General features: G+C 48.2%; 1 pseudogene; it reads right to left on the bottom strand.

Annotated features, from left to right (window-relative positions):
- Window positions 1-7,741: 7,741 nt before the first annotated feature.
- Window positions 7,742-8,415, bottom strand: LOC114215672 (coiled-coil-helix-coiled-coil-helix domain-containing protein 2 pseudogene; annotated as a pseudogene).
- Window positions 8,416-9,082: the final 667 nt, after the last annotated feature.

Below are 9,082 nucleotides of genomic sequence, written 5' to 3'. Positions count from 1 at the left end.
TAAAATTAGGAGAATATGTGTAAAAACCCAGGTCTCTGATTTCTTTCAAAAGGAGAGAGTTCTAGGTCCCCAGATCATGCATTCTTCTTGCCTCTTGCCTTCCAGCTGTCCTCCTAATCTTTGATCATTATGTCCCTTGGTTCCTCTGTTTGCCATCTGTCTCACTCTCGGGAATGTAAGTTCTCTGGGTACAGGAAGCAGCTTGTCTTGGTCACTGCCATATCCCTGGCAGCTGGCTGCGGGCCTCAATAAACTTACTAAGTCGGTGAAAGAAATATGAGTTAGGAATGGGCCCCACTTCAGGAGGACACATCATTGCTAACAAGGATAAGGCAGACTATGTCGCAACGTGCAGTGAGGCAAGGCTAATAATAATCAAATAGCGAGAGCCGGGCTTTGTGGGCGAGGGGCATTTGCTCCAGACTCTGAAGGTTGAACAGGAGTCCAACAGGAGAGGAGACAGAGAGACTTGCTAGATAGAGGGAATGAATACGTACAAGCTCAGAGTGCCTGTAGGTGGGCATTTTGAGCAGAAGAGGCCAAAGTGTGATCCGGTTGCTTGGAGGAAATCCAGGTGGTAAGACAGGAGGGGGCTACATTCTAAAGTGAATTTGAATGTTTAGCCTAGGAGCTTGGAAGTTGTTCAGTGAGAAGTAGGCAGCCATGCATGGTTCCTGAGCAGAGCAGCAGAGGATACTGCTACAGGGGGTGTAGGAGGTGGGAGCATGGTACAGCCTGTAGACAGGAATGTGAGTTGAAGGGGTGGCAGTAACCAGGGGGGAGAGAATAGGGACAGAGACCTCCCAGAAATACAGAATCTGTAGGCCTGGGGGTGAGGCAAAGAGAGAGCCCCTGGGGCAGAGACAGTGGAGTGTTGAGGTCCATTATGAACAGCAAGTCCTTTGCTGCCTCTCCCAATCGGGCAGGAAGGCCTCTGTCCCCGACCTCCAGCTCTGTGATTGCTCTGACCAATACATATGGCAGAAGGGGCCCTGTGTGCATTTCTGGACCCAGACCCTACAGACGGGCAACCCCTACTTCCTGTCTCCTGGAACACTCATTCTTGGAACCGGGCTGCCATACTGTGAGAAAACCCAAATAGCCTTGTGAGGAATCCCAGGTGGAGAGGAACCCACTTGCCACCCAGGAAGTCATCCTGGCTATTGGTGCTCTGGTCCTGGTGGGTTCCATGCAGAGTACAAATAGCTGTCCGCACTGAGCCCAGCCCAAACTGCAGATTCAGGAGCACTGGGGGCATTTTTTGTTTACACAGCAATAGATAACTAGACCAGGCTGCCTGCAAGGGGGAGGAAAAGGGCCAGTTTGGTGGGAAAGGTCAGGAGGGTGGCTGTGGGCTGGCCCTGAGATGCCTGGATTGTCAGGCTGAGCTAGAGTGCAGCGGGAGGGAGGGGTGCCCACGGCCCTCAACCCTCCTGGCTTAGGTCTGGCTCCGCTGGACAGGCAGAAATCTACATGTACCCATATCTCGGCAAAGAGCTGGAGCAATCCCACATCTCTTCCTGTGTCACTCTGGATCCTCACCCCAGCCCCCTCTGGTGGCCCCCATTCCAGGTACTTTCACAGGCCTGGCAACCCCAGGTTCTGTACGCTGCCTTCTGACTTGCCCTTCTGGGGGCCTGGCCCCTTGGTCCTAGAGTGACGTGTGCCATGAGTCCCAGACACAACAACCCTTTAGGATCTATGGCCTGAGGCTGTCTCTCTCTGGAGCCCCACTTTCCAAGCGGGCCAGCTTTACCCCCACATCCTACTCACCTATAGGGCCATGGTGTTCAAGCCAGGTGGGCTCAGGCAGGGGTGAGAGTCTTCTTGACCTTCCGGGCTCTGCTTGGAGCGCCCCCCCCCCCACAGGCAGGTAGCCTTCCCTGGCACCTCCCACCCCTGATTCTTTTTTTTTAAATAATTTTTATTGTTATGTTAATCACCATACATTACATCATTAGTTTTGGATCCCACCCCCGATTCTTGCTCCACTCACGTGGACACTGACATTTGCTCTCCATTGGTTCCTTCGGGGGCTGCCTGGCCTCAGCCCCAGCCTCTAGGCCTCCTGAGGACAGCACCCAGCCTGCCTCCACGAAGCACTGAATGGAGAGGTCTGTGACCGAGCAGGATGGGGCTAGGCTGGACTTCAGGGGTCTGTTAGTAAGGGGGGGGTGAAGCTCCCAAGCCTTGTGACCCCAGAGTACCTCTCATACATCAGTCCTAGGGAATTCAGCTGTCTGTGATCTCAGGGGAAGGACCCTGGCCAGGAATGTGCCAGCAGGCAGAGGCCCCACACTGGATCCTGGGTGTGCTGGGGGACCCCGGGAGTGTGGTGTCTCTAGACCCGCTCCCCTCTCCCTGAAACGAGGGGGTGGGAGGAGCTGATCTCTGAGGTCCCTTCCAGCTCCAACACCTTATGTTCTATGAAATCCACGTGAATGTTGCTATAGAGACCGCAGAGAGGAACCGCCGCAGCTTGGAATTGGACCTCCACCCAGGAGAGAGAAGAGTCACCCCAGGAAACAGCTGATGTCAGAGGTGTGCTCGCCCCCTCCCCCCCACGCCCAGGTGCACAGGGGCCACACCGAGTATCCTTCTCCTGCCAGGACACACCCCACCTGCCACGCACTCACCTTTGCGGCACTGAGGCCCTCCTGGGCAGGTGGTAAGGGGTGGCCGTCCACCCCTGCCTCCGTGGGGAAGGGACTATTGTGTGAGGGCTGGGGCAGTGGGTTGTTTTCTTGCAGATGTGCCCACAAGATCTGCCCTCAGGCTTTCCTTCCCACGGCAGCTCAGACACTCACACCCGAGTGCTCCTGGTGGTCTCAGGATGCAAAATGTGCCTGCCGGAGAGCCCGCCCGGGGCAGGGGTGGGTGGCGCTGCTCTGCAGCGAGGCCCGGGTGGGCAAGACCTCTGGCCGGAGGAGCACAGAGCAGCCCAGCCGCCTCCTGGCTCCAGGCTCTCCGGGCAGCTTTGCAGGGGAGGCACACGTGTAAAGGCATAAAAGGGACGCCCCGGTAACTATGACAACCGCTGAAGTCCCAGCCCTGGCTGCTCCTTCCCCGGGGCCAAGTGCTCCGCTTGCATCCTCTCTCCTTTTTTTCTTGGTTATGAAAGTGATATATGATTTTGGGGGGCTTGTCAACAACACAAAAGGTAAAGGCAAGAATAAAAGTCCTTGTTCCTTGACCCTGTCCCTCCCGGGGGTAACCGTTATTAGGGTTGGTAGTGGTGACCGTATGTATGAGTCTCCCGTGACAAATATCTACCACAAACATGGTGTCACCGCAGAACAGCCCAAATGTGTTCTCTTACGTAGACTCGGGAGGCCACGGTGCGCAATGAGGCTTCTGGGGCCGAAGCAAGTCTGGCTCCTTCTGGGAAGAATCCTTGCCTCTTCAGCTTCTGGTGGCCTCCAGCTTTCCTTGGCCACATCCTTCCAACTTGCCTTTCCCGAATCACTGGCCTTTGTGTCTGCCGTTCAAATCTCCCCTTATAGGGACACTTGTGATTACATTTAGGGCCCTGCTGGATCATCCAGGATAACCCCTCAAGACCCTTAAATGAATCACACCTGCAAGGTGTCTTGCCGGGCAAGGTCACATTCACAGATTCTGGAGATGAGGAGGTGGATCTGTCTGGGAGCCACTGTTCAGCTTCCTCATCACCATTCAAGTTGTGCGTTTTGGGATTTTGTCTGAAATAAAGGTTCTTGGCTGAGACAAACCTAAAAATCACTGGACGATGGATTCCTTTTCCTGTGCTGTCTTTATCCAGTTTGTTTAGATGTTCAAATTATGCTATACTAAATACGTTGCTTCATGCATACATATGCATTAACATATGTATATAACATCACAATTACCTGATCTTTGCACATTTGATAAGATTTTCCCCAAATCAGATCTGGATGAAGTGTCTTTTCCTGGCATGGCTCTGATATGTTTTCAATTTCTTCCTTTATGATTGGTCTATTTGGGGTTTTTACTTCTGCCCAAGTCAGTTTTAATAGTTTGTCTTGTTCTAACACATAATGATCCTATCTAGATGTCAAAAGTTTAAAACAATTGCATGTAATTTTCTTTTGTAATTTTTAATTCTATTTCTGTGAATAAACCTATGTTCTTAATCGTAATGGTTCGTATTTTATTTTTATCTCTCAGTGACATTTGCCAGCAGGCTCTTTTAAAAAATCTTTTGGGTTTTTTGTTGTTGTTGTTTGTTTTTTCAATGTCGGGCTTGAACTCACAACCCTGAGATTGAGACCTGAGCTGATATTATTTAATAATATATAATATGGACCTGAGCCGTAAATATTAAAAATAGCTTTTGAGGGTGCCTGGGTGGCTCAGTTGGTTAAGCGACTGCCTTCGGCTCAGGTCATGATCCTGGAGTCCCGGGATCGAGTCCCGCATCGGGCTCCCTGCTCAGCGGGGAGTCTGCTTCTCCCTCTGACCCTCTTCCCTCTCGTGCTCTCTGTCTCTCATTCTCTCTCTCTCAAATAAATAAAAAAAATAGCTTTTGATTTTATTAATTCATTCTACTCTTTTTTTTTTTTTTTTAATTTACGCTCTTGGTCCCCGGCTGGCTCAGTCAGTGGAGCATGTGACTCTTGATCTCAAGGTCATGAGTTTGAGCCCCATGTTGGGTGTAGAGATTACTGAAAAAAATAAAACTTAAAAGAAAAAAAGTGTATAATTTGGTAAGTTTTTACATATGTTTTTACATAAAATAACTAATATATGCGCTTAGATTTCAATTTTCTTCTATTTTGTTTTGGTTTATTTTATAGTTGTTTTTCTAGAATGTTGACATGAATGCTTAGTTTATAAACTAGCTTGATTTTTCATGCTTAATAATAGAAAAAGTGATGTTATCAGTTTCTCTCCATGTATAACTTTGCACCCCACAGATTTGGTAAGATGTATGCTCGTTACTATTCATTTCTATACAATCTGATTTTCATTTTGATTTTTTTGCCCAAGAATTATTTGTTTATTTATTTAAAGATTTTATTTTTATTTATTTGAGAGAGAGTGAAAGCGAGAGAGATCACAGAGGGAGAGGGAGAAGCAGACTCGCTGCTGAGCGGAGAGCCAGATGCAAGGCTCGATCCCAGGACCCTGGGATCATGACCCCAGCCGAAGGCAGATGCTTAACCCACTAAGCCACCCAGGTACCCTTATTTATTTTATATTTATTCATTTGAGAGAGACAGAGAGGGCATCTAGAGCATAGCAGCGGGGAGGGGCGGAGGGAAAAGCAGACTCCCTGCTGATCAAGGAGCCCAACACAGGGGGCTTGATCCCAGGACCATGACCTGAGGTGAAAGCACTTAACTGACTTAGCCATCCAGGTGTCCCTGCCCAAATGTTGTAATGTATGGTGATTAACATAACAATAAAAAATAAAAAAGAGAGGGTATTTCAATTTCCACATGATTAGATCTCTAAAAATCAACTTAATTGAGGCATAATTTAGCTACAATGACATTCACTAATTTTAACTATACAATTTGTTGAGTTTTGACAAATGGAGAATTATTTGACCACCACCATACTTGTGATATAAAACATTGTTTTTTTTGAAGATTCCATTCATTTATCCGACAGAGAGAGACACAGCGAGAGAAGGAACACAAGCAGGGGGAGTGAGAGAGGGAGAAGCAGGCCTCCCGCTGAGCAGGGAGCCCCACGCGGGGCTCGATCCCAGGACCCAGGGACCACGACCCGAGCCGAAGGCAGACACCCAACGACCGAGCCACCCAGGCGCCCTAACATTTTTTTAAAAATTATTTATTTATTTGGGAGAGAGAGAGAGAGAGTGCGAGCATGAAGGTGGGGAGGGGCAGAGGAAGAAGCCGACTTCCTGATGAGCAGAGAGCCCGGTGTGGGGCTCGTTCCAGGGACCCTGGAATCATGACCTGAGCCGAAGGCAGATGCTTAACCAACTGAGCCACCCAGGTGCCCCTAAAACATTTTTATTACCCCCCAAATTCCCTCATGCCCCTTTGTGATAATTCCTTTGTCCTACCTCTTATCCCTGGCTACCAGTGACCTGCTTTTTTGTCACTATAAGTATTAGATATTTAAAGATTTTATTTATTGGGGCGCCTGGTGGCTCAGTTGGAAGCAGACTACCGGTTGAGCAGGGAGCCCGATGCGGGGCTTGAGCCCAGGGCTCTGGGATCATGACCCGAGCCAAAGTCAGATGCTTAACCCACTGAGCCACCCAGATGCCCCATAAATATTTAAGAAACAACTTTATCGAGTTCTAATTGGCATCCAATAACTGCACATATATTTTTTTAAGATTTTATTTATTTGAGAGAGAGAGAATGAGAGAGAGAGAAAGCACATGGGGGGGCAGGGTCAGAGGGAGAAGCAGACTCCCTGCCAAGCAAGGAGCCGGATGCGGGACTCGATCCAGGGACTCCAGGATCATGACCTGAGCCGAAGGCAGTTGCTTAACCAACTGAGCCACCCAGGCGCCCTAACTGCACGTATTTTAAGTGTACAATTTGGGGCACCTGGGTGGCCCACTTGGAAGAGCACATGACTTGATCTCAGGGTCATGAGTTTGAGCCCCACATTGGGTATAGAGATTACTTACATAAATAAAACTTAAAAAAAAATAAAGTGTACAATTTGGTGAGTTTTTACATATCTATACACCCATGGAACCATCACTGCAGTTAAGATAATGCTTCCACATTTACCTTTGCTTCTACATTTACCTTTCAATTACCTGGATTGTCAAGGTGCCCTGCCCTGGCCCAATATCTTCTGCAGACAGCTCTTCAGGCGTCTGCTCAAGGGGCATCCCTGCGATAGGGTGGGCTTGGGGGAGCCTCTGCTAGACTCAGGATGTGGTGCAGTGAGCAGGTGAAAGGACCCAGAGCCATTTTAGAGAACATTGCTGCCGAAGACCACTTGCTTGTCTAATCATTTCCTCTGATCTTGCCAAAATATTGTTACAAAACATAGAACGTATTAACTGTGCTGTTCAAATTCTCTTTACCTTTACTGACTTAAAAAAATTGTCTACTTGCTTTGTAAAGTTCAAAGGAAGACGTAAAAAAGTCTCCCACAATAATTTTGTGTATTTCCTTTTTTTTTTTAAGATTTTATTTATTTATCTGATGGAGGTGTGGAGGGGAGGCAGGGAGAGAGCACACCAGCAGGGGGAGTGGCAGGCAGAGAAAGAGGGAGAAGCAGGCCCCACTAACCAGGGAGCCTGACACAGGGCTCGATCCCAGGACCCTGAGATCATGACCTGAGCTGAAGGCAGACGCTGAACCAAGTGAACCACCCAGGTGCCCCAATTTTGTGTATTTCTAATAGTTCAGTTGTGTATGCTGATGTTCTATTTTTGAGAATGCAATGGGTCACTACGTATTCTACACAAATTATAACTTTCATCAGTGTAAAAATAAAGGACCCCCCCCTTGGGGGAGAAAATCACTTTTTTTTTCTAAAGATTTTATTTATTTATTTGAGAGAGAGAGAAAGCACGAGAGGGAAGAGGGTCAGAGGGAGAAGCAGACTCCCGGCTGAGCAGGGAGCCCGATGCGGGACTCGATCCCAGGACTCCAGGATCATGACCTGAGCCGAAGGCAGTCGTTTAACCAACTGAGCCACCCAGGCGCCTGGAGAAAATCACTTTATTCTAATTCACAAATGAGAACATCACAAACGGTGATTTAAGGAGGCACACAAATAACTGCCCAACCCCAAATTCAAACCATCTCAATGAACTTCTATACAGTAAGAACAACCTTTTTTATTCCAATTCTGAAGAAAGCTGTATTTAATGATGAAGGAGAAGCTTAACTGGTGGTTTTACACTTTATATATTCACCATTCACCATCAATTATATTTTTATGCTAAATTAACTTGGTTATGAGAGATGATTTTCCTTATCTTCAATTTGAACTTCTTGATTAGGCTAATCCATTTGCAAATCTGCACTGTTTCAGCACCTCGCTGAAACCTTCACAAAGCTTCAGGTCACCCTGGTTCTGGGCACACTCCAGAAACTGTTTCATCTCATAGTGGCATGGGCCAAACTGCTGCTGCTCCTGGTATGCCGGCTGAGTTCCCTGAAGCTCCTGGTAAGTGATGTCAGGCCTTGAAGGCTCAGCATTGCCTCCTCCACTGAAGCCCCCAGTGATGGCATGACCTATCGTGTGCCCGACAGCAGAGCCCACAGCCACGCCAACTGCAGTGGTTGCCATCTGGGCCATGAGCCCTGGCTGCCGGGGCGCAGCAGCAGGTGAGCCAACAGCAGCTGGTGGAGCCGCTGCCGGAGGCTGAGCTGCCGGCGCTGGTCTAGGCGCCGCTCTCATCTGAGGTGCCCGGCTGGCCGGAGGGGCCATGCGGGACGTGCGGCTTCGACTTCCATGCGGCATGGTGACTTGCAGAGCAGCTCAGTAGGACCCCCCCTTTTTTTAATCTTTTGCTTTAGTTCTATTTTCCTGGTATTAAACTTCCAACCTACCTTCTTTATGTCTTTATTTTCCTATTCTTTGTTATTTGTCTTAGTTTTGTCCCTGAAAAACAACATTTACTTGGATTTAGTATGTCTTCTCATTATGAGAATCCTTGTTCTTTAGTAGGGAAATTTAACTAATTTACATTTATTATGATCACTCATGTGCTTGGTCTTGTTTTGCCTGTTCTGTTTAATATATTGATCCATTATTTTCTTTTGTAATCCTTTCCTGGGCCGATCAGGTTTTCTTGTGTCCACCCTCTCCAAGTTTTCCCTTTTATGCTAACAGTTATCATTAACTATTTTTTGTTTGTTTGTTTGTTTAAGAAGGAGAGAGGGAAAGAGGTGGGGAGGGGCAGAGAGGGAGAGAGAGAATCTTAAGCAGGTTCCATGCCCCGCACAGAGCCCGATGCTGGGCCCCATCTCACGACCCTGAGATCATGACCTGAACTGAAATCGAGAGCCAGATGCTTAAGCAACTGAGCCACCCAGGCACCCCTCATTAACTATTAATTAAAAACTTTAAGGGGTGCCTGGCTGGCTCAGCTGGAAAAGCATGCAGCTTTTGAGCTTGGGGTTGTGAG

This window comes from Eumetopias jubatus, unplaced genomic scaffold (assembly GCF_037043125.1).
Source record: "Eumetopias jubatus isolate StellerSeaLion01/CBP00866 unplaced genomic scaffold, mEumJub1_p1.0 scaffold_12, whole genome shotgun sequence".
In the NCBI taxonomy this organism is placed as follows: Eukaryota; Metazoa; Chordata; class Mammalia; order Carnivora; family Otariidae; genus Eumetopias; species Eumetopias jubatus.
Note: the sequence above shows the minus strand (reverse complement) of the source record. Positions and strands in the feature narration are given on the sequence as shown.